Source organism: Moschus berezovskii, chromosome 6 (assembly GCF_049115385.1).
Source record: "Moschus berezovskii isolate FMDL1 chromosome 6, NW_MosBer_1.0, whole genome shotgun sequence".
NCBI classification, from domain to species: Eukaryota; Metazoa; Chordata; class Mammalia; order Artiodactyla; family Moschidae; genus Moschus; species Moschus berezovskii.
Genome location: NC_142465.1, coordinates 86,513,983 through 86,539,331, shown reverse-complemented (window position 1 = coordinate 86,539,331; position 25,349 = coordinate 86,513,983). Strand labels below are relative to the sequence as shown.

The following is a 25,349-nucleotide window of genomic DNA, read 5'->3' as shown; positions in this document are numbered from 1 at the left end:
TTATTTACCAAATATGTCTAAATATAATTATTTCAACATAGTATTAGCATAAAAATGATTAATGGGATAGTTTGCATTTTTTTAAGAAGTCTTGGAAATTGAGGATGTATTTTTCACATCTCAGTTTGGACTAGCCACATCCAAGTGCTCAGTAGCCTCATGTGGCTTGTAACTACCATATTGGACAACACAGCTCTAGATATTTCTACTACTTTCATTCAGGAATTTGCTGGGGGCTTTATAATAACTGCTACAAAGGCAGCGTGCAAAACCAGAACGCCAGGAAGAAGAACTTCATATCCTGGCTTTTGACATTAAAGAAAGCCGAGTGCCGAAGAATTGATGCTTTTGAACTGTAGTGTTGGAGAAGACTCTTGAGAGTCCCTTGGACTTTGAGGAGATCAAACCAGTCCATCCTAAAGCAAATCAGTCCTGAATATTCACTGGAAGGACTGATGCTGAAGCTGAAACTCCAATGCTTTGGCCATCTGATGTGAAGAACTGACTCATTTGAAAAGACCTTGATGCTGGGGAAGATTGAAGGCAGGAGGAGAAGGGGACAACAGAGGATGAGATGGTTGGATGGCATCACTGACTCAATCGACATGAGTTTGAGTAAGCTCCAGGAGTTGGTGATAGATAGGGAAACCTGGCGTGTTGTAGTCCATGGGTTCGCAAAGAGTTGGACACGACTGAGAGTCTAAACTGAACTGAACTGAACTGAACTGAGGTGTTTGTGGGGAAAGGATAGCTTCATGCAGCGGAAGTGAAATAGATTCAAGAGAAAGCTTATGACATGAAAAGCAGGCATTGTTTTGTCTTCTTCCCCAAGTATACATGGGAACAAAGAATCTGTAGGTCAAGAAGTGGGACAAAATTTAAGGGGAAGTAGAAAATGAACAGGCTTCCCAACTGGAACAAATGGTAAAGAACCTACCTGCCAATGTAGGAGACATAAGAGACATGGGTTCAATCCATAGGTCAGGAAGACCCCCTAGAGGAGGGTATGGCAACCCACTCCAGTATTCTTGCCTGGAGAATCCCATGGACAGAGGAGCCTGACAGGCTTCAGTCCATAGGGTGTACCCTTAAAAACTCAGACACAACTGAAGCAATGTAACACACAAGCACAGGAAATGAACAGACAGGATGGGTTCTTGAGAAAAAAGACCCATACCTCTTTTTCTCTCTCAGGTTCTGAGTAAGAGGACAACAGAAATTCAAGTTGATTTGAGGATTTGAGAAGAGTGGAGTCATGGGTCCCTTTCTCCAAGAAGGGCTTAGGGAGATGGCAAGTAGAAAGGCTGCTCTATAGTGTGTCCAGGCTCGTGGACTTGAGATGGTCTCATGGAATTCCCACGTGCTCCAGGGATTTATGGCTTCCCCAATGACTTAGCAGGTAAAGAATGTGTCTGCAATGCAAGAGATGCAGGTTTGATCCCTGGGTCAGGAAGATCCCTTGGAAGAGGAAATGGCAACCCACTCCAGTATTCTTGCCTGGAAAATCCCATGGACAGAAGAGCCTCGTGGGCGACAGCCCAAAGGGTTGCAAAGAGTTGGATACGACTGAGCACACACAGACACACACACCTAGAGAGCTTTATAGTTAGCCCCATGCACTAAAGAATAGCTCTGAAACAATGACCTCCTATTAATAGTCCCACTGGGCTTCTTGGAGCTCACCCTTCTGTAAGAGAAGCTGAAGGATATCATGCCCTAGAAGGAGTTCAGTTCAGTTCAGTCGGTCAGTCGTGTCTGACTCTCTGCAACCCCATGAATCACAGCACGCCAGGCCTCCCTGTCCATCACCACTCCCGGAGTTCACTCAAACTCATGTCCACAGAGTCAGTGATGCCATCCAGCCATCTCATTCTCGGTCGTCCCCTTCTCCTCCTGCCCCCAACCTTTCCCAGCATCAGAGTCTTTTCCAGTGAGTCAACTCGTCGCATGAGGTGGCCAAAGTATTGCAGTTTCAGCTTTAGCATCAGGCCTTCCAATGAACACCCAGGATTGATCTCCCTTAGAATGGACTGGTTGGATCTCCTTGCAGTACAAGGGACTCTCAAGAGTCTTCTCCAACACAACAGTTCAAAAGCATCAATTCTTCGGCGATCAGCTTTCTTCACAGTCCAACTCTCACATCCATACATAACCACGGGAAATACCATAGCCTTGACTAGACAGACCTTGGTTGGCAAAGTAATGTCTCTGCTTTTTAATATATTATCAAGGTTGGTCATAACTTTCTTTCCAAGGAGTAAGCGTCTTTTAATATCATGGCTGCAATCAACATCTGTAGTGATTTTGGAGCCCCCAAAAATAAAGTCTGACACTGTCTCCACTGTTTTTCCATCTATTTCCCATGAAGTGATGGGACCAGATGCCATGATCTTTGTTTTCTGAATGTTGAGCTTCAAGCCAACTTTTTCACTCTCATCTTGCACTTTCATCAAGAGGCTTTTTAGTTCCTCTTCACTTTCTGCCATAAGGGTGGTATCATCTGCATATCTGAGGTTATTGATATTTCTCCCAGCAATCTTGATTCTAGCTTGTGCTTCTTCCAGCCCAGTGTTCCTCATGATGTACTCTGCATATAAGTTAAATAAGCAAGGTGACAATATACAGCCTTGACGTACTCCTTTTCCTATTTGGAACCAGTCTGTTGTTCCATGTACAATTCTGACTGTTTCTTCCTGACCTGCATACAGGTTTCTCAAGAGGCAGGTCAGGTGGTCTGGTATTCCCATTTCTTTCAGAATTTTCCACAGTTTATTGTGATCCACACAGTCAAAGGCTTTGGCATAGTCAATGAAGCAGAAATAGATGCTCTTCTGGAACTCTCTTGCTTTCTCCATGATCCAGCGGATGTTGGCAATTTGATCTCTGGTGCCTCTGCCTTTTCTAAAACCTGCTTGAACATCTGGGAGTTCACGGTTCACATATTGCTGAAGCCTGGCTTGGAGAATTTTGAGCATCACTTTACTAGCGTGTGAGATGAGTGCAATTGTGCGGTAGTTTGAGCAGGAGAGAAGGATGGATATCAGCAAAGAGACATGGCAGGAAGATATAAACAGATAGAGACAGATGGATTAAACACACAGACATGAAGGAGTCCTGTCGATAGGAAGGGAGAACAGCTGAGCTGTGACCTATGTGGATATGGAGTCAAAGATCAGATAGAAACAGCAGAGCTGAACAGATGTCACCATGCATAGGTGATGATGCTGATAAAAGGACACCTATCTCCTTTTATCACCTTTTGGGTACCTCATACAACTTCCTGGAAATTAGACACACCTCCAGGGAGAGAAGGACAGGCTTAAACTGACTGGGTTTCAGTTTCTCCTACTTGAAGCATCAAGGCTTATAATTAAAATGAAGTTCAGTCATGAAAACTATAAGAAGTTGTCTTACACAGCTGATTTTGTGCACTGAGATTCATGACCACCATTCAGAGGATATTCTGGACTACTGGTCGTGTAGTTTCAACAATATTTTGGATATAGTCTCTTCTCACCCTTAAATATTTTTATTCAGGAAAGGCTTAAAATCATAAAAAGAACCTCAATGTTTTCAATCACACATTATAATTATCTTTAGTTAGCTAAGTGTCTAGGAGATTCGGAGCATCCAAAAATTGGAAGACTGAGGTACATGTGTACAGTCAATGAAGGAGAGAAACTGAAATATAGACAATGCTGAGAAATACAGGCTTGGTGAAATTAATCATTATCACTAGCTGTCTAGAGAAGTGCTTGTCACGAAGAGTATCATCTTTCTACAGGGCTGCAGTGTACCTTGTTGCTTTTATAGTTTTACAGAAATTGTTGGGGGGAAAAAGGAGAAAAATCTAAACTGTATGAAAACTGAGAATTAATTCTGTCATAGGTTTTTCATTAGGAAGGAACTAAAGATCATTAAGAGGTTTTCCAGGTGGCTCAGTGGTAAAAAAGAAAAAAAAAACCTGCCTGCCAATGCAGGAGTCCTGGGTTGGATCCCTCGGTTGGGAAGATCCCCTGGAGAAGGGAATGGCAACCCACTTCAGCATTCTGGCTTGGCAAATGCTATGGACAGAGGAGCCTGGGGGTGGGGGCTACATTCCATGGGGTTGCAAAGAGTCAGACAGGACTGACTGATGGACTAACACTGTCACTTTCATTACAGGTGGTTGGAGGTTGTGAGGCTGGGGAGGCATGCAGGCAAACCAACTCTATATTATGGATAGAATATATTTAAGAACCACGATTTGATGTAGTAAAACATAAACTCTAAAATTATTTAAATGTTAGCCCCAAAAGACTTCTGCAAGTCAAATACTTTTGACATCCTCTCTGCTTCCAAACTGAGAGAGAGAACCAATGAAAAACTCACCAGTTGCAGAATAAAGGTTTTTAACCCACCACTTCTGTAAAAAGCCTTGATTCTAATCATCCTGGAAGTTCACCTGATCCAACTGGTCAAGAGGAAATAGAGATCCAAAACTTTCCAACAAGTTTAGAAAAGTAGAAAAGGATTATCCAGGAAGTGATAAACTGAGCACATTCAGAGAAAACCTACTTCAAATAATATGGCTCATCTGAGAGTTAAATATATTGAAAAAACTTAAAGAGCTAGAAAAAGAGAGACTAAAATAACAAGAAAAGAGTCGTCCTTAAATAATGGGGGTGCACATTGCCTCACAGTCTTGCTTTCTTTCTGTCCCCATCCCCCATCACTAGGGCCTTGTGAAAGACTATTTTTCCCCCTTTAGATACGATAAAGGAGAAACTGTTCATTTGCAGGATGGCCTGAGGAAAGCAGACTGATGGACAGACAGTCTCCTTACTTTTCCATAAGAAATGTTTTAAGACATCTAGTTTAGTGATGGCTGTTGAGATTGGAATTGCAAATGCTCTTTGCAAGCTCTTGTTTCCTGAAAAGTAAAACAGTAACTTCCATTCTCTAAGAAGTTTCTTAAAAGCTAGCAGAAGGAAGTTTGGGAGCTAGAACCTATGCAAGCAGAGAACTTTCCTGAAGATGTTCATCCTGTACCCATGTCAACATCTTCACCTTTGGATCCAATTGATTTTTTATGTTATTTGTAGCAGCAGTCCTATTAGCAGTGGTGGTAAAGTATTAATAGTATGCAAGCAATAAATCCGGAGAAGGCAATGGCAAGCCACTCCAGTACTCTTGCCTAGAAAATCCCATGGATGGAGGAGCCTGGTAGGCTGCAGTCCCTGGGGTCACTAAGGGTCGGACACGACTGAACGACTTCACTTTCACTTTTCACTTTCACACATTGGAGAAGGAAATGGCAACCCACTCCAGTGTTCTTGCCTGGAGAATCCCAGGGAAGGGGGAGCCTGGTGGGCTTCCGTCTATGGGGTCACACAGAGTTGGACACTACTGAAGTGACTTAGCAGCAGCAGCAGCAGCAAGCAATAAATCGGAGAAGGCAATGGCAACCCACTCCAGTACTCTTGCCTGGAGAATCCTATGGACGGAGGAGCCTGGTGGGCTGCAGTCCATGGGGTCGCTGAGAGTCGGACACGACTAAGCGACTTCACTTTCACTTTTCTTTTTCATGCATTGGAGAAGAAAATGGCAACCCACTCCAGTATTCTTGCCTGGAGAATCCCAGGGACAGAGGAGCCTGTTGGGCTGCCATCTATGGGGTCACATAGAGTCCAACACGACTGACGCAACTTAGCAGCAGCAGCAGCAAGCAATAAATACTGAATATTTATTGAGATCTTATTATGTGTCAGGCACTGTAACAAGCATTTAACCTAGAGTGATTTAATTTTCATTATAACTCATTGTTATTGTTGTTATTATTCCCATTTTAGAGATGAAGAGAGTGAGGCTTAGGAAGATTAAAGCTTTGCCAAGATCACATAAATAGCAAGTGGCAGAGCTAGGAGTTTAATAAATAGCACGTGGCAGAACCTTGAACCTGTTTTTGTCTTTTATCTTAAAATGCAACACGAGTGCCCACCACCCCAAGAACAGGATGCATAATTTGCAGGGCCTGTTGCAAAGTAAAACAAAAGAGGTGCTCTCAGTTAAAAAATATAAGAAAGTCAAGATGGTGCCACAGGGCATTAAACCAAACTCGGGTCCAGTGTGACAATACAGATCACGGGACCATGAAACTGGTCCTAACTGTATATAACTTCTGGGGATACAAATATAAATAATATCCAGTTCACGTCCTTAAAGACAGGAGAACAGATGGGCAACCAGGAAATTCCTATTACTTTTCAGGTATGATAAGGCCACAGAAATCAGAGACAAAGCAACCACAGCCAGCCTGGGGTTGCAGGAAACAATTGTAATTATTTGTAGTAAATACAGTAAGAAAATGACTTTTCTTAGTTGTCTTTTCTTTTGCATTTTTTATTTCCTTCCCTGGTTGAGAAAACTGATACAGGACACTGAGAGATGGAGATAAAGTAAAGCCTTAATAGTGATGGGAGAAGTGACTTCAGATGTGTGTCTTGCTCCCACAGCCTCCTGACTGAAGCATCTCACTCAGTGGTCCCTGTAGAACCATTGTGAGCCCTGCAGGCTGCCCAGGTAGGGGGCCCAGCTCCATTCAGCCCATGGAACATGAGCTTTGTGAAGAGCCAACCTTAACAGAAACTGCAATACTTTGGTCACCCCATGCGATGAGTTGACTCACTGGAAAAGACTCTGATGCTGGGAAAGGTTGGGGGCGGGAGGAGACAGGGACGACCGAGAATGAGATGGCTGGATGGCATCACCGACTCTGTGGACATGAGTTTGAGTGAACTCCGGGAGTTGGTGATGGACAGGGAGGCCTGGCGTGCTGTGATTCATGGGGTCGCGGAGAGTCGGACACGACTGAGCGACTGAACTGAACTGAACCTTAACAGAAACTTTCAAGGTCTTCTCTGAAGGAGCAGGAAGGTGAGTGAGCAGCCAAGATTTGTCAGGAGTAGTGTCGAGTGAGGTCCCTCTATCTGGAATCACAAGGAGGCCAAAATGAGTCTCTCTCCCAGTGGGTCTTATACCTTCTATTTTAGGATACTTTGTTGTTCAGTCACTAAGTCATGTCTGACTCTGCGACCTCATGGCCTGCAGCATGCCAGGCTTCCCTATCTTTCACTATCTTCCAGAGTTTGCTCAAACTCATGTTCATTGTTGGTGATGCTGTACTACCATCTCATCCTGTCACCCCCTTCTCCTCTTTCCCTCAATCTTTTCCAGCATCAGGCTCTTTTCCAATAATCTGAGTGCTAACTCTTTATACTCTTGCATTTTGTAGGCCTATCAGGATGGTAGTAGTCTTACTAAATCCCTTGATTTTTCTTAAAATTCAGTTATATGATAATTTTTGAGGAATGGGAAAAGAGTCTGTAATCAGAATATTATTTTTTCAATTTTTTTCAGTCCTCAGAAAGTAGGGAAAACCTTTCTTCTCTCTAGATAGTGAGAAGCTTCTGGTTTATCATTCTAAAGCCAAAAGTTTCCATTTTGAATGCTCTGGATTAAATTAAAGAATAACAAGTTTGAGTGAATAGAGCTTGTTTGAGTGAAGTAGAAGGATGAAGACACTAAAGTCTTTGTTCGAAGTGTTTATTACTCCAATAATTAGGAAATTAGGAAACAAGGAAATGTTTAAAAATATTGGACTCCATAGTGGGGTTTTTTTCCCCCTCTTTTTAATTGAATGTTATGTAAATATTTCATTTCTGTTTGTTTACTGATGGTGTGAGAAAATTCTAGGAAAAGTTTCCCGTGTGTGTGTGTGTAGAACAGGGCCTCTCAAAGTATGATTCTTGATTCTTAGACAAACTGCACAGGAGTCACTGGGGAAACTGATTAGAAATGTGTGTTCCATCTGGAACCAGTATGTTTCCATATTCCACCATACTGAATCTGTAGAAAGCTACATCTATTTCTTGCTCCTTAAGTGAATCTTTTTCAAACTGACATTTCAGAGGCCTTGAAATCCATTTAAAATGACCCCTCTCTGAAAATATTTAGTAATTTACGGTGTATGTAAAGTAGGTCTAGAGGTGAACCTGAATGAGGATTTGAAGAAGGAAGTGTTCACTCTTGACTGGGTGAGGCCTTGGGCAGAGGGAGGAAAACATATTTGAACAGGGGAAAGGAAGGATATTTCAATGTAGAGTGAATGAAGGCCATGGAGAAAGCTACTAGGGATGGGAGGGGATGGAAGATAAGTGTTTCCTTTGTGGTTGGGGCAGGAGGTGGAAGTGAGGAGCATATGAATCATTGATCTTTCCCGCAATTTTGCTCCTAACTTAAGAGTGGAAAATACTCACTCTCATGAGCCTGCAGAAGAAGATATTAAGAAGAGGTGCAATAATACACAGAAGAACTATACAAAAAAGATCTTCATGGCCCAGATAATCACAATGGTGTGATCACTCACCTAGAGCCTGACATCCTGGAATGTGAAGTCAAGTGGGCTTTAGGAAGCATCACTACGAACAAAGCTAGTAGATGGAATTCCAGTTGAGCTATTTCAAATCCTGAAAGATGATGCTGTGAAAGTGCTGCACTCAATATGTCAGCAAGAAAACTCAGCAGTGGCCACAGGATTGGAAAAGGTCAGTTTTCACTCCAATCCCAAAGAAAGGCAATGACAAAGAATGCTCAAACTACCACACAATTGCACTCATCTCACACGCTAGTAAAGTTATGCTCAAAATTCTCCAAGCCGGGCTTCAGCAATATGTGAACTATGAACTTCCAGATGTTCAAGATGGTTTTAGAAAAGGCAGAGGAACCAGAAATCAAATTGCCAACATCTGCTGGATCACCAAAAAAGCAAGAGAGTTCCAGAAAAACATCTATTTCTGCTTTATTGACTATGCCAAAGCCTTTGACTGTGTGGATCACAACAAACTGGAAAATTCTGAAAGAGATGGGAATACCAGACCACCTGACCTACCTCTTGAGCTCTTGAGAAACCTGTATGCAGGTCAGGAAGCAAAAGTTGGAACTGGACATGGAATAACAGACTGGTTTCAAATAGGAAAAGGAGTACGTCAAGGCTGTATATTGTCACCCTGCTTATTTAACTTATATACAGAGTACATCATGAGAAATGCTGGGCTGGATGAAGCAAAAGCTGGAATCAAGATTTTCGGGAGAAATATCAATAACCTCAGATATACAGATGACACCACCCTTATGGCAGAAAGTGAAGAACTAAAAAGCCTCTTGATGAAAGTGAAAGAGGAGAGTGAAAAAGTTGGCTTAAAGCTCAATGTTCAGAAAACTAAGATCATGGCATCTGGTCCCATCACTTCATGGCAAATAGATGGGGAAACAGTGGAAACAGTGGCTGACTTTATTTTTCTGGGCTCCAAAATCACTGCAGATGGTGATTGCAGCCATGAAATTAAATGATGCCTACTCCTTGGAAGGAAAGTTATGACCAACCTAGACAGCATATTAAAAACCAGAGACATCACTTTGTCAACAAAGGTCTGACTAGTCAAGGCTATGATTTTTCCTGTGGTCATATATGGATGTGAGAGTTGGACTATAAAGAAAGCTGAGCACCAAAGAATTGATGCTTTTGATCTGTGGTGTTGGAGAAGACTCTTGAGAGTCCCTTGGACTGCAAGGAGACCCAACCAGTACATCCTAAAGGAGATCAGTCCTGGGTGTTCATTGGAAAGACTGATGTTGAAGCTGAAACTCCGATACTTTGGCCACCTGATGCGAAGAGCTGACTCATTGGAAAAGACCCTGATGCTGGGAAAGATTAAGGGCAGGAGGAGAAGGGGACAACAGAAGATGAGATGGTTGGATGGCCTCACCGACTCAATGGACATGGGTTTGGATGGACTCCGGGAGTTGGTGATGGACAGGGAGGCCGTGGCGTGCTGTGGTTCATGGAGTCGCAAAGAGTCAGACAGGACTGAGGGACTGAACTGAACTGAACATGAGTCTACATAATAATCACTCTCTTGGTCCTCCTTAGATGGTATTTTGAAAAAGAGTGGATGTAGATGCCATCTACAAAGGAAGGTATGATAATGAAGACATTGACTAAGAGAGAAAGAGTCCAGGTTCCACAATATCCATGACAAGTTAACCATGAACTCTGCTATGTCTGCATGGCCAAGGGAAGAGAATGAATACATCTATCAGCCTTCTTTGAAGCCATCATTCGAGCTTTTCAAAAGTCTGATTTGGAGATACACTTTTACTATCAATCTGTACCCCATTTCAACTCCCCTAACAAGTCTTTACTCACATTCCTGTCACCCCTCCTCCTTTTCCCCCCCACCCATGAGCACCTGCGTTGAGGCCCTTCCCTTGGGAAAGCAGAATTGAGTCTGAGGCCTGCTCTGGGGTTTGCTCAAAGATGATCTGTAAATTACCAAGCTGAACATTGGTAAAATAAACCCATAAACCTATTTTAGAAACTCAGTTTAGGGAATTTCCTGGCAGTTCAGTGCTTAGGACTTAGCACTTTCTCTGCCAAGGGCCTGGGTTCAATCTCCTGTTGGGGAACTAAGATCCTGCAAGCCATGCAGCATGGCTAAATAAATAAAATAGAAACTTTATTTACAAAAAAACAGTTTAAATATATTTACAGAATTCTCTGACTATTCCCATGTGAAATATTTTGCAGTACTTTTCCTATTTAAATTTATATCATTACAAAGAGAAGAGGCGTATCTACAGTGAGGACTGTTTTTATTTACTATTTTTTTAATCTTATCTTTAAATACAACACATTATTGAATCTCTCCCGGCTAAGGTGTTGTCTGATTTGTTTTCACAGTATGTCATGAATCCAGAACTGAGCTTGGGCTTCCCTGATGGCTCAGTGGGTAAAGAATGCAGGAGACACAGGACTGAGCTCCAGCCACAAGACTTGTGAACCATCTCAGAGCACTGCCTTTCCTGCCCAGGTGCAGAAAACAAGGAGGGCACTGTCAGCCCACCTGGGATGGAGACGATCTGCCCAACTATCATCTGACTTACTCCGCATCCCTCACCTTTCCCAAACAACTTCCTTTCTTCCCCTTTCCCTTCTTTGTGTTCATGAAATATATATCCTCTGTACTCCCAGGGGTAAAAGAAGAGAGTAGGTTGAGGGTATGCTATTTGATCCTGGGGTGGCTTAGAAAATCCTAAAAGAAATCTAATATTTAGATCCATTCAAGACTTTCCTACCATTGGCTCCATCCTGGGGTCCTTTGAGACCACGTAAACATTTACTTCTTTCTCCCAAGGCCTTCCTCACTGGAATCCTCTTCTGCCTGGCTACACCTAGAAATGTGTATACTTGGAGTGGAGGATAGTGGAAGGTAGTGGAAGAAGATCAGAGGTCAGAGAGATATGGGTAGCACATCTTTGCAAAAAGATGTTTATTAGGATGTGATCCTTTATTAGGATCATCCTGTGGGCTGGGCTGCTGTGGTCAGTAGCAATTTTGGCCTTAGGCAGAAATGTAGAGCAAGAGACAGTTGCTGAAGCATCCCCTACATTGCTTTGCACAGTCCTGGCTACCCAGAGTTCTCTGTATTCTGTGGTGTCTTTTCTCTCCTGATAGATATACCAAAGTGTTTCCCCCATGGCTCAGTTGGTAAAGAATCCACCCGCAATGCCAGAGATCTCAATTCAATTCCTGAGTCAGGAAGATCCAGCTGGAGAAGGGTTAGGCTACCTACTCCATATTCTTGGGCTTCCCTTGTGGCTCAGCTGGGAAAGAATCCACCTGCAATGTGGGAAACCTGGGTTAGATCCCTGGGTTGGGAAAATCCCCTGGAGAAGGGAAAGGCTACCCACTCCAGTATTCTGGCCTGGAGAATTCTATGAACTGTATAGCCCATGGGGCCACAAAGAGTTGGACACGACTGAGTGACTTTCAATTTTCACATATACAAAGAAAACAACATACTGACTTACCCAATGATATTTGCTTTGGATTCTGTGGTCTCTGTGATTTTCCCAGGTTGAATGTTTCTCCTGAATGCCAGCGAGCCTCTCTCATATTCTCCTATAATTTGCAGGGCATACATCACCTACATAAGCATATACCTGAACAATTGCTTAGTAAATATTTGTTCACTGAGAACAAAGTCTTTTCTGAAATCAAAGAATAAAATATCTCATGGTGAAATTTCAGTTACTGGGACATGAAGATGCAAGATATTTGGGGGAAAGAGAAACTTCATAGTTCCAGCCACCTATGTGGTGTTCTTATAGGGTGTGAAGCACTAGAAGCTTCTTTTCAGGATATCTATTGACACTGTGATGGCCCACACCTCCTTATTGCAACAGTATCAGCAAATAAAAAACTTAAAGATTAGGTGAAAAACGAAGGGGGGTGAAGGAGACGTCAATTCCTCTGAAGATATCTAAATGTCTTTCTAAATCTTTAAAAACACCTCTTCCCACCATCAAAGGATAAACAGCTTGCTTGGGATCCAAAGATTTATGAATATTTTTGTCCCTGTCCATCAGAGCCCCTGAAAAGGAACAGAGGAATGAGGTCTATTTAACAATAGTGCACACTCTACTGTTTAATGCATGTATGCATGCTGCATGCTAAGTCACCTCAGTCGTGTTTTGACTCTTTGTGACCCCATGGACTGTATCCCACAAGGCTTCTCTGTCCATGGAATTCTCCAGGCAAGAATACTGAAGTGGGTTGCCATTTCCTACTCCAAGGGATTTTCCCGGCCCAGAGATTGAACCCACATCTCTTATGTCTCCTGCTTTGGCAGGCGGATTCTTTACCACTAGTGCCACTGTTTAATAACTTCTATTAATACTTCTTGGAAAAACTGTGACTTTTATAATTATATCAGACTCTAAATTATTAGTTGAAATGTCGTAGTTTCTTAATCCTAATTAGTATAATTATTAGCCAATTTTTCCATTGTTGAAGGATTATTTTTATGGCCAGCTAAAATTACTACTTTTATTTGCATCAAAAAACTCTTAAGTGAGTTGGTAAAATGTGAAAACATCACAAAACTTCCCTCGAGATGCACTGGATACATGTTGGAATAATTTTTATTCCTCTGGGTAAACAATGGAGAACTTGGCTGTTCTATTAATTCTTACCTCAGCAAATTTTTTTTGGACAACGATAAATCTCTGGTGGCTCAGTGGTAAAGAACCCACATGCCAGAGCAGGAGACTTGGGTTGGATCCCTGGGTTGGGAAGATCCTGAAGAGGGAAATGGCTACCCACTCCAGTATTCTTGCCTGGAGAATCCCATGGACAGAGGAGCCTTTTGGGCTACAACCTGTGGGATTTCAAAAGAGTCAGACACAACTTAGTGACTTAACAACAACAATAAAAATTGCCATAACAGAAACAACTTTTCTTGTTTTATAAGGGGCAGTTTCTAGGTCAGAATTCATTCCAGTGTTATTTCTGCTTAAATAGATAGGAAATAGAGTCAGAGGTCTTTGGAAATACCAATATGGTGTAGTAGCTAAATAAAGCAGTGATAATTATTTTCTCAAAAATTTGTGCTGTTGGAGGCCGTGCAACGCTTTTGCTGCTGGTGGAGTTGCCTGGTTTCCCGGCCTCATGAATAAGGATAAAATAATCTGAAAAAGTTAAAGAAGACATATATTCAGTCTCCAAACCAGAAAGTCAACTAAGTGGAAATGCACAATTTTGAGGATGAGTTAACATGTCCCATTTGTTACAGTCTTTTTGAAGATCCTCGTGTACTACCATGCTCTCATACATTTTGTAGAAATTGTTTGGAAAATGTGCTACAGGCAACTGCTAACTTCTATATATGGAGACATTTACGCATTCCACTCAAGTGCCCTAACTGCAGAAGTATTATTGAAATTGCTCCAACTGGTATTGAATCGTTACCTGTTAATTTTGCATTAAGGGCTATTATTGAAAAGTACCAGCAAGAAGATCATCCGGATATCATCACCTGCCCTGAGCACTACAGGCAGCCCTTAAATGTTTACTGTCTCCTGGATAAAAAATTGGTTTGTGGTCATTGCCTTACCATAGGTCAACATCATGGTCATCCTATAGATGACCTTCAGAGTGCCTATATGAAAGAAAAGGACACAGCTCAAAAACTGCTTGAACAGTTAACTGACACACACTGGACAGATCTTACTTGTCTTATTGAAAAGCTAGAAGAACAAAAATCTCATTCAGAGAAAATGGTCCAAGGTGATAAGGAAATTGTTCTCCAGTATTTTAAGGAGCTTAGTGATACATTAGAACAGAAAAAAAAATTTTCCTAACAGCTCTTTGTGATGTTGGCAATCGGATTAATCAAGAATATACTCCACAAATTGAAAGAATGAAAGAAATAAGAGAGCAGCAGCTTGAATTAGTGACACTGACAACATCTTTACAAGAAGAAGCTCCACTTAAATTTCTTGAAAAAGTTGACGATGTCCGCCAACGTGTGCAGATCTTGAAAGAGACCACTTCCTAAGGTTCAACCTGTTGAAATCTATCCTCGAGTAAGCCAAGTATTGAAAGAAGATTGGAGCAGAACAGAAATTGGACAAATTAAGAAACTTCTCAATCCTGAAATGAAGATCTCTTCAAAAAGGATTCCTTGTGCCTGGCCTGATAAAGAAGAGAGTTGAATTTTTTAAGATTCTAAACATTGTTACATTTATACTAATTTCAGTGATACTGATGCTGATCCTCTTTTTTAACCAACACATAATAACCTTTTTAAATGAAATCACTTCAATATGTTTTTCTGAAGTGTCTCTCTCTGTTTACCAAAGTGTATCTAAGAATGTGTACAATTTAAAGAATATACTATGTCACACTGTGTATTTATTGAAGGAATTCATGTGGAAAATAATTTCTCATTGAGCTTTCTAATCTGGATTATTTAAGGCTTATTCTGTACAGCAGAGGCTAATGACAATGGCTAAATAGAGGAATATAGGGTAACCTTGGATAAATAAAATAGCAAGCTAAAGTTTGCTAGAATACAAAATGTGTCATCAGAAGTTAGAAATGAGACAATGTCTGGTTTTCTGAAAATCAGAACAAACTCTAGTGATTACTTAAGTATTAATACATTATCCCATTTTTATTGGTTTGTAAGGTTGACTTACAATTTTGACATTCTTATACCAATAGGGTTTTAGCATTATATACTGCAATGATTGGCTTTGCAGTTCTTTGTATATACATAGTTTTTAATTAAAAGATGTCAAAATCCTGAAAGATATAAACTTGACACTTTTGAATGGGTAAATAAAGATGGTGAGAAGAGGTTTTATATTCAAGGAGCTAAGTCAAAGTGATAGGGGATTGCTGATGTTAAAGATACGTTTGATCAAATGTACCTGATCCATACATTAGTGTTTTAGATTTAAGAGCCTACAGTTTCTATAACATCCACTCCTAATAAAACTGTTGCTTTTGGAAATCTAAAGTGTTGTTAGGGACAAAACAGTAACATTTCCTAGCACTTACTGTTCTATGATTCATGTGAATTTATTTTAGGATTGTATTGATATTTGACTTTTGTGTCGTCTTTGTCTTGTTAGTCAAAAATCAGTTCTTGGGAAATATTGATACGTCCCACCCTCATTATGTTTGGATGGCATCACCTGTATGTCTTTAAAATTGTCTTAAATTTTCCAAGTCTCTTATACTAATGACAGTTCAGTTCAGTTGCGTCTGACCCTTTGCGACCCCATGAACCGCAGCACACCAGGCCTCCCTGTCCATCACCAGCTCCCACAGTCCACCCAGACTCATGTCCATTGAGCTGGTGATGCCATCCAAACATCTCATCCTGTCGTCCCCTTCACCTCCTGCCCTCAATCTTTCCCAGCATCAGGGTCTTTTCAAATGAGTCAGCTCTTTGCATCAGGTGGCCAAAGTACTGGAGTTTCCACTTCAACATCAGTCCTTCCAATGAACACCCAGGACTGATTTCTTTTAGGATGGACTGGTTGGCTCTCTTTGCTGTCCAAGGGACTCTCAAGAGTCTTCTCCAACACCACAGTTCAAAAGCATCAGTTCTTCGGCGCTCAGCTTTCTTTCTTTATAGCCCAGCTCTCACATCAGATCCCTTTGATGTAGTTCCCTTTTTGTTAACAAGGACTGAATTGTGGTCCTGGTATTACTACTGACACTTTTGTCCATGCAATGCTAAGTACAAGCTCACTTCCCAAAATTCCAAGTAGATAGCACGTTTAGGAGCTGAATGCTCATGGTCCTACAGGTGGCTGAAATCAGGGCCGCAGTTCCAGAATACTCCTAAGAGACCTTATCTGCTGAGAAAAAGTCTGAACATTAAAGATGGCTGACTGTACTCCGTTCATGATCAGAATATCAGAATAGCACAACTGAATGTTGTGTGGGCAAAGAACATTTGGAGGTAGAAGATGTGTATACAGCCACACACCAACTTAAGCCTAGAGTTGCACTGACTTGATTAAAGTTATAACACAAAAATGCCACATACTTTTTGGAATACATATAATTTCACATTTCTGAAATAAGTATCAATCCTTGCTTTTTTATATATTAGCAAACAGACACAAAATTGCCAAAGCCATATATTTAGTATGAGAGACCCATATTTTTTTTTAAAGAATTCACTTGTGTTACCGTTAAAGAATTTACACCAAGATTTTTACTAGGGTTTTTAACATGTCTATGAATCACAGCTAAAAATGGCAACATTTTGGGTTTGACTCTTTTTTTAATAACTTGCAAGATTTTTAGTAAACAATACTTTTAGATAAATTTTACGTAGTCTGCATGAATAATCCAATATACACATAACTCATTCTTATACATGCTCTTCTCTTTTGTATTTTTGAGGATGAGATTGTAAAATTTTAAGTATATAATCTTGAAATGTTTCTAAGTTTTTATGCATAACAAAAGTTTACATTGTAATAAACTCATTTGGATCTTTAAAAAAAAATGTGTGCTGTTGTATTTTCACTGCTAATGAAAAAGCTAGCGTGGGTTAATAAATTTTCCTCATTCATACATATATTTATATATATATGTGTGTGTCTGTGTGTAAATTTTCTTATAAGTATGTAATATTAATTAAAAATTGGAGAACTTTAAATTTTAGTTATTTTTATTTATATATTATATATAGCATATACTATATTCCATTATATAGTTCATATAATTATATGCTAATTATATATACTTTACATATATAGTTTTCTTGTAGGTATGCAATGTTAATTAAAAATTGAGGAGAACTTTAATAATTTTTCATGGTTTATAGGTTAAGTTTCAATTACAAGAAGTTCCTTATTTTGATTTGTAGCTCTTCTTGTAACTGGAACATATTTGAACTAGGAAAACACAATAGGTCAAGTTAGTTAAATAAGAACCAACAATACCTAATTTCAAAGGCTTGAGGCCAATTTATCCCATTGTACCTCTCATCCCTATCATTCTTGGCTAAGATTCAACTGCAGAACTTTTGATCATTTATCTCCTAAATGCATAGCCTGATACGGCACTGTGAAGATTCTCCTTGATCTATTCTCTTTTCTTCCCCCACTATGTCTTCTGGAAACCCATTTCAGAATGTACCAAGATTAATAAATCTAATTTTTTTTCTTTTTGTAGTACCCTCATGGAGTGTTCTGTGGGGTGAATGCCCTGATAAGCCCACTCAGAGGTTGGGGCCTTTTGGATCCGGGGGTAGATTGATGCTTCAAGAGAACAGACTGAGTTCCATTGCACTGGATAAAAAATGGGGTGGGTAGATGTAAGGGACATGAAAGTGTCTCCAGGAAGAGACAAGACTCAGCAGCTGGTGACCTAATGACAAACTTAGAAATGAGGATCTTTGGAAAAAAATGTTATGTGCTGAGTGATGTATCTATCCATGCTCAATCCCAAATTCTCAAGTATATTTTGTATGTTGAACTGGTGCTTCATGAAGTAGTTTTTCTTTGTGGGGAGAAGGTGAAGAAGTACATCATCTTACTTCAAGTCTGACATGAGGTACAAAGGGGTAAATTTGTCCTTGATCTAAAGTGTCTTATGTCTCTCCTTTCAACACCAGAAATTTCTAGAAAGAATGATCTACTGCCTGTCTCTACTTCCTCAACTCTAGTGTACCTGATATACACTTTCTCTGGTCAAGGTAAGCCCTGCCTGTGGCTTAAGCTACTATTAATAGCTGAATCTCAAGGTTGTTTTCCAATCTAAACTGCTCCCCAAAATTCAGGGTTAAGTACCCTTTTCTACATGGATGTTCTACAGGCCTGAACTTCATCTTGAAACTTCCAGGTCTCCATAGAAGTCAACACTTCAAATCTGAACTCCCCATCTTCTTCCCCTTTGTCCTAAATCTACTCCTTCTCAGGCTTTCTGCAGCCTACTATTACCAGGACCTATCAAGCTAGATATTACACTACATGCCCTCTTCAACCATCATATTCAGTCATAAAACCCTGCTGAATTTATCTTTAAGTCCTTCCTTGAACCCTTTTTAAATTTCTCCATTAGAAAACTTACATGAAAACTTACATGAAACTTACGACTCCCTTTTATAGCTTTTGTGTTAGTATTCATCACCAGTCTGTGAGTTCCTGGGTGACAAAGACTGCCTTATCTTTTTCTTTGTTTATCTCTTTCTCTAGATTCTAGCTCTTAACAAACTGGATCACTTATCTATTTCTACCTTACAAATCACCCCAAAATGCAGAGGCGCCAAAGAGCTGCTCTTTATTTGCTCATGATTCTGTGGGTCAGCAACACGTGCAGGGCTCATCTGTGATGTCTGGTCTCTGCACTACGGGGTGCTGACCGAGCTCATTCATGCATTTGCGGTCAGTTGGCACATCAGCTGGGGACTGGCTGGTCTTTGGCTTCATGTACGCTTCTGGCAGTTGACTGAGACTGTTGGCTGTGGTATCTTGGTTCTCTGCCACATGACTTCTCATCTCTAAGATGACTTCTCATCACTCAGGCTTCCTTGTACAGCAGTCTCAGGGCAGCCAGAGTTGGGGAGAAGAAGCTTCAAGGCCTCTTGAGGTCTAGACTCTGAAATTGTATCATGTCACCTCTGCCACATTTTTGTAAAGTCAAAGCAATGGCAAGGTCAGGCCAGATTCAATGGGTGAAGAAATAAACTACTTCCTGGGAGGAACAGCAGAGTCATGCTGCACAGGAGCAGACACGTGAGTAGGAGTGATTCACTGGGACCACACATTAACTCTGTGCTTCCGGCACAGAGTTAAGCTTCACAAATGCCTGTAGAATAAATCAAATGGATGGCTGGGTGGATGGACAGACGAGGGTGGTTGAAAGACAGTATGGCCTGACAGCTAGAACATCAGATCAGGAATCTTAGTTTTGCTGCTGCTTATTACTAATATTTGGACAAGATACTTTATCTCTCTTATATACATGTTTCTTCACCTGTAAAATAAAGGTAAAAGACTAGATGTAGTATAAGGTCCTTGTTGAAATAACATTTATTATTCTGTAGCTATTAGTCATTTTATTATGCCACAGGTAGCAATAATTCCTTGCCATTTGCTTTCTCAAAGGACTTGATTCATCCATGGGTGCTGCACCGGGCTAAGGAAAAATCGTGTTGGTTCTCATTTCATGGGAATACCCCAAACGTGTTTCTATTGTTAGTCAGCCAGCTAAAAGCAAGAACATGCCTGTAATAAGCATTCTCTCAGTTTTATTCATTTATTTTTTTGTGTTAGTGCTTCCTTTGAAATGACTATCAAGACTTTCTATTTAACATTTTAAAAATGTAATCCCTGTCCTAAAATGCAGTATTGGATGTATGGGCTTCCTCTTTGTTCATCCCCCGCAATGGAAAATGTTGTTGGATATTTAGAAAAGATTAGGTTTGCTTAGGATTGCACTTACTTTGCAAAATATATTCTTTCAACTCTTTTAAACTTAGACTCTGTTTGGTATAAATCAAATAAAACATGTCAACTTGTGAGTTTGCAAAGGCTTAATTGCCAGGTATCAAGTAAGTTATTTCCTTTGCACACTGAAAATAATATTTAATCTTTCAAGCTCCTGGAAGATCTTCAAATTACACAGTAGGACAGAGTTGAATTATATAAATATTGTTTGAGTTTTACTTTTTCAGCTCCTTATTTGATATGAAACAGCATAACATGTCATTGATTTCTTCAATTTTCTGTTCAATATCAATTCACACCAATGGTGGTAAGATAAATGGGGAAGGTGGAAAGCAGTGCTGATAAAAATCCTAGGGGTTCAAGTTCATTGTATCTGCATCAGTCCATTCAGATAATTAATCTTTTGATATCTTACTTGGCCTAGTCTCTTCTTATACATTTTCAGGCTGGTTTTATGTTTATTTTAAATTAATTTTTATTGGGAGTTTAGTTGTTTTATAATGTATTAGTTTCTTCCATACAGCAAAATGAATCAGCTAAACATATATGTACACCCTCTCACTTTTGGACTTCCCATTCAGAAATGGCAGCCCACTCCAGTGTTCTTGCCTGGAGAATCCCAGGGATGGGGGAGCATGGTGGGCTTCCGTCTATGGGGTCACACAGAGTCGGACACGACTGAAGTGACTTAGCAGCAGCAGCAGCAGCATTCAGGTGAATACAGAGCGTTAAGTATACTTCCTTGTGCTATGCAGTATGGTCTCATTTAGTCAGTTCAGCCAGTCAGTCTGTCTGACTCTTTGCGATCCCATGGACTGCAGCACGCCAGGCTTCCCTGTCCATCAGCAACTCCCGGAGCTTGCTCAAACTCATGTCCATCTAATGGTGATGATAACCAACCATCTCATCCTCTGTCATCCCCTTCTCCTTCTGCCTTCAATCTTTCCCAGCATCAGGGTCTTTTCTAATGAGTCAGCTCTTCACAGCAGGTGGCCAGAGTATTGGAGTTTCAGCTACAGCATCTGTCCTTCCAATGAATATTCAGGACTGATTTCCTTTAGGACTGACTGGTTTGATCTCCTTGCAGTCCAAGGACACTCAAGAGTCTTCTCCAACAGCACAGTTCAAAAGCATCAATTCTTCAGCACTCAGCTTTCTTTCTAGTCCAACTCTCACATCCATACATGACTACTGGAAAAACCATAGCTTTGACTAGGTGGACCTTTGTCAGAAAAGTAATGTCTCTTCTTTTTAGTATGCTGCCTAGGTTTCATAGCTTTCCTTCCAAGGAGCAAGCGTCTTTTATTTTCATGGCTACAGTCACCATCTGCAGTGATTTTGGAGCCTCTCAAATAAAGTCTGTCACTGTTACCATTGTTTCCCCATCTATTTGCCATAAACTGATGGGACCAGATGCCATGATCTTAGTTTTCTTAATGTTGAGTTTTAAGCCAGGTTTTTCACTCTCCTCTTTCACTTTCAACAAGAGGCTCCTTGGTTCTTCACTTTCTGCCATAAGGGTGGTGTCATCTGCGTATCTGAGGTTATTGATAGTTCTCCTAGCAAACTTGATTCCAGCTTGTGTTTCATCCAGCCTGGTATTTCGCATGATGTATAAATTAAATAAGCAGGGTGACAATATACATCCTTGATGTACTTCTTTCCCAATTTGGAGCCAGTCTGATGCTCATTTGTTGGAGAGCTGTTTTGGTGGTGCTGAATTCTCTCAGCTTTTGCTTGTCTGTAAAGCTTTTGATTTCTCCTTCATATTTGAATGAGATCCTTGCTGGGTACAGTAATCTGGGCTGTAGGTTAGTTTCTTTCATCACTTTAAGTATCTCCTGCCATTCCCTCCTGGCCTGAAGAGTTCCTATTGAAAGATCAGCTGCTATCCTTATGGGAATCCCCTTGTGTGTTATTTGTTGTTTTTCCCTTGCTGCTTTTAATATTTGATCTTTGTTAATTTGATTAATATGTGGCTTGGGGTATTTTGCCTTGGGTTTATCCTGTTTGGGACTCTGGGCTTCTTGGACATGGGTGATTATTTCCTTCCCCATTTTAGGGAAGTTTTCAACTATTATCTTCTCAAGTATTTTCTCATGGTCTTTCTTTTTGACTTCTTCTTCTGGGACTCCTATGATTCGAATGTTGGGGAGTTTAACATTGTCCCAGAGGTCTCTGAGATTGTCCTCATTTAATTCATTTTTCTTTTTTCCTCTCTGTTTCATTTATTTCTACCATTCTATCTTCTACCTCACTTATCCTATCTTCTGCCTCCATTATTCCACTGTTGGTTCCCTGCAGAGTGTTTTTGATCTCACTTATTGCACTATTCATTATATATTGACTCTTTTTTATTTCTTCTAGGTCCTTGTCAAACCTTTCTTGCATCTTCTCAATTCTTGTCTCCAGGCTGTTTATCTGTAACTCCATTTTATTTTCAAGATTTTGGATCATTTTCACTGTCACTATTCAGAATTCTTTATCAGGTAGATTCCCTATCTCTTCCTCTTTTGTTTGGGTTGGTGGGGGTTTATCCTGTTCCTTTACCTGCTGGGTATGTCTCTGCCTCTTCATGTTGGTTATATTGCTGTGTTTGGGGTGGTCTTTTTGTATTCTGGCAGTTTGTGGAGTTCTCCTTATTGTGGAGTTTCCCCGCTGTGGGTGGGGTTGGACAGGTGACTTGTCAAAGTTAGGGATGCTCATGTGGGTGTTCTGGTGGGTGGAGCTGGATTTCTTTTCTCTGAAGTGCAATGAAGTGTCCAGTACTGAAGGATGAGATGTCAATGGGTTTGGTGTGCCTTTGGGCAGCCTGTATATTGAAACTCAGGGCTATGTTCCTGTGTTGCTGGAGAATTTGCGTGGTATGTCTTGCTCTGGAACTTGTTGGCTCTTGGGTGGTGCTTGGTTTCAGTGTAGGTATGGAGGTGTTTGATGAGCTCCTATCGATTAATGTTCCCTGGAGTCAGGCATTCTCTGGTGTTCTCAGGATTTGGACTTAAGCCTCCTGCCTCTGGTTTTCAGTCTTATTCTTGCAGTAGCCTCAAGACTTCTCCACCTGTCACTTCCAAGGTGGTTCCCTCTGTTTATTTTAGCTTCTTCTGTTTGCTGGTCTCTTCAGTGCCTAATTTCCGCCCTGAAATAACGGGGCGGTGGTGGACACTTTTTTAAGGCTCACTTGTTCAGTCGTGCTTTGGGGAGGGAGGAACGCTGTATACAAATATCACTGGCATCTGTGGGGAGTGCTCGCAGTGTCTCGGCCACTCTGGGTTTGCCCCCACTCACGGCGTGTGTGCTGTCCCAGTCTACACTGCACAGGCTCTATGTTGCTCTTCCGGGAACTGTCTGAGTCTGGCCCTGGGTTGTATGCACTTCCCAGGTCTAAGGTGCTCAGGTTCAGGTACTCCGGTACCCCTCTAAGGCGCAGACTTGGTTGGGCCTGCGTTTTGTGCCCTTCCCAAGTCCGTGCAGCTCAGGTGACCAGGTGTTTGGCAAACGTGGTCACTGTGACTTATCGCCTCCCCCGTCCCTGCCGCTCAGTTTTCTGGGTGTACAACTGGCCCACCTTCTCAGGCGGATGTCCACCGTCCAGAATCCCAAGAAGTCTTGTTTAGCAATGAAGTCTGCTTGCAGTTTGGTAAATGATGCCTCTCTGGGGCTGTGATACCCCCCTTCCGGCTCTGGCTGCCCTCACCTGACTGTCTCCAGAGGGTGATGGGCCAGTCCGCAGCCGGCTAGCTCTAGTCAGTCCGTTGTTCTGTGAGCAGGTCTGGCGGTGTCTTAGTGAGTGAAGTGAAGTCGCGCAGTCATGTCTGACTCTTTGCAACCCCATGGACTGTAGACTACCAGGCGCCTCCATCCACGGAATTTTCCAGGCAAGAGTACTGAAGTGGGTTGCCATTGCCTTCTCCAGGGATCTTCCTGACCCAGGGATTGAACCCAGGTCTCCCGCATTGCGGGTAGACGCTTTACCGTCTGAACCACCAGGGCAGTGTCTTAGGTTAGGGCTTTTAGCAGGGTAGCTATCCCACAGTCTGGTTTGCTATTTCAAGTTAGTTCCATCAGATTGCCCTCAGGGCATTCAGGCCTGGTCCTTACTCTAAGCAATGCAGCCCGTGCCTGCCTGCCCAGCCCCCGCTTACTAATGGCGGATGAGGGCATCTGCGCTGCTTCTCCGCTGGGAGTTACTGTTGGGGAGATAATCTCTGTGTTTTAATTATTTATTTATTTTTCCTCCCAGTTATGTTGCCCTCTCAGTTTCCAAGGCTCGCCACAGAACACAGTGAGAGTGTTCCCTGGTGTTTGGAAACTTCTCTCTTTTTTAAGACTCCCTTCCTGGGACGGATCTCTGTCCCTACATCTTTTGTCAGTCTTTTCATCTTTTATATTTTTTACTACCTCTTTTCGAAGACAATGGGCTGCTTTTCTGGGTACCTGATGTCCTCTGCTGGCATTCAGAAGTTCTTTAGTGGAATTTACTCAGCGTTCAAATGTTCTTTTGATGAATTTGTGGGGGAGAAAGTGGTCTCCCTGTCCTATTCCTCTGCCATCTTAGGTCCGCCAAGCTCTTCACTTTCTGCCATAAGGGTGGTGTCATCTGCACATTTGAGGTTGTTGATATTTCTCCTGACAATCTTGATTCCAGTTTTTGCTTCTTCCAGCCCAGCGTTCCTCATGATGTACTCTGCACATAAGTTAAACAAGCAGGGTGACAATATACAGTTTTGACGTACTCCTTTTCTTATTTGGAACCAGTCCGTTGTTCCATGTCCAGTTCTAACTGTTGCTTCCTGACCTGCATATAGGTTTCTCAAGAGGTAGGTCAGGTGGTCTGGTATTCCCATCTCTTTCAGAATTTTCCACAGTTTGTGGTGATCCACACAGTGAAAGACTTTGGCATAGTCAATAAAGTAGACACAGATATTTTTTCTGGAACTCTCTTGCTTTTTCCATGATCCAGCAGATTTTGGCAATTTGATCTCTGGTGCCTCTGCCTTTTCTAAAACCAGCTTGAACATCTGGAAGTTCACGGTTCACATATTGCTGAAGCCTGGCTTGGAGAATTTTGAGCATGACTTTACTAGCGTGTGAGATGAGTACAATTGTGGGGTAGTTTGAGCATTCTTTGTCATTGCCTTTCTTTGGGATTGGAATGAAAGCTGACCTTTTCCAGTCCTGTAGCCACTGCTGAGTTTTCCAAATTTGCTGACATATTGAGTGCAGCACTTTCACAGCATCATCTTTTAGGGTTTGAAATAGTTCAACTGGAATTTCATCACCTCCACTAGCTTTGTTCATAGTGATGCTTTCTATGGCCCAGTTGACTTTGCATTCCAGGATTTCTGGTTCTAGGTGAGTGATCACACCATCGTGATTATCTGGGTTGTGATGATCTTTTTTGTATAATTCTTCTGTATATTCTTTCCACCTCTTCTTAGTATCTTCTGCTTCTGTTAGGTCCGTACCATTTCTGTACTTTATTGTGCCCA

General features: G+C 41.4%; 1 pseudogene; it reads left to right on the top strand.

Moving 5' to 3' along the window:
• Positions 1-13,515: 13,515 nt before the first annotated feature.
• LOC129537136 (tripartite motif-containing protein 59-like) lies at positions 13,516-14,833 on the top strand (annotated as a pseudogene).
• The last annotated feature ends 10,516 nt before the right edge of the window (positions 14,834-25,349 follow it).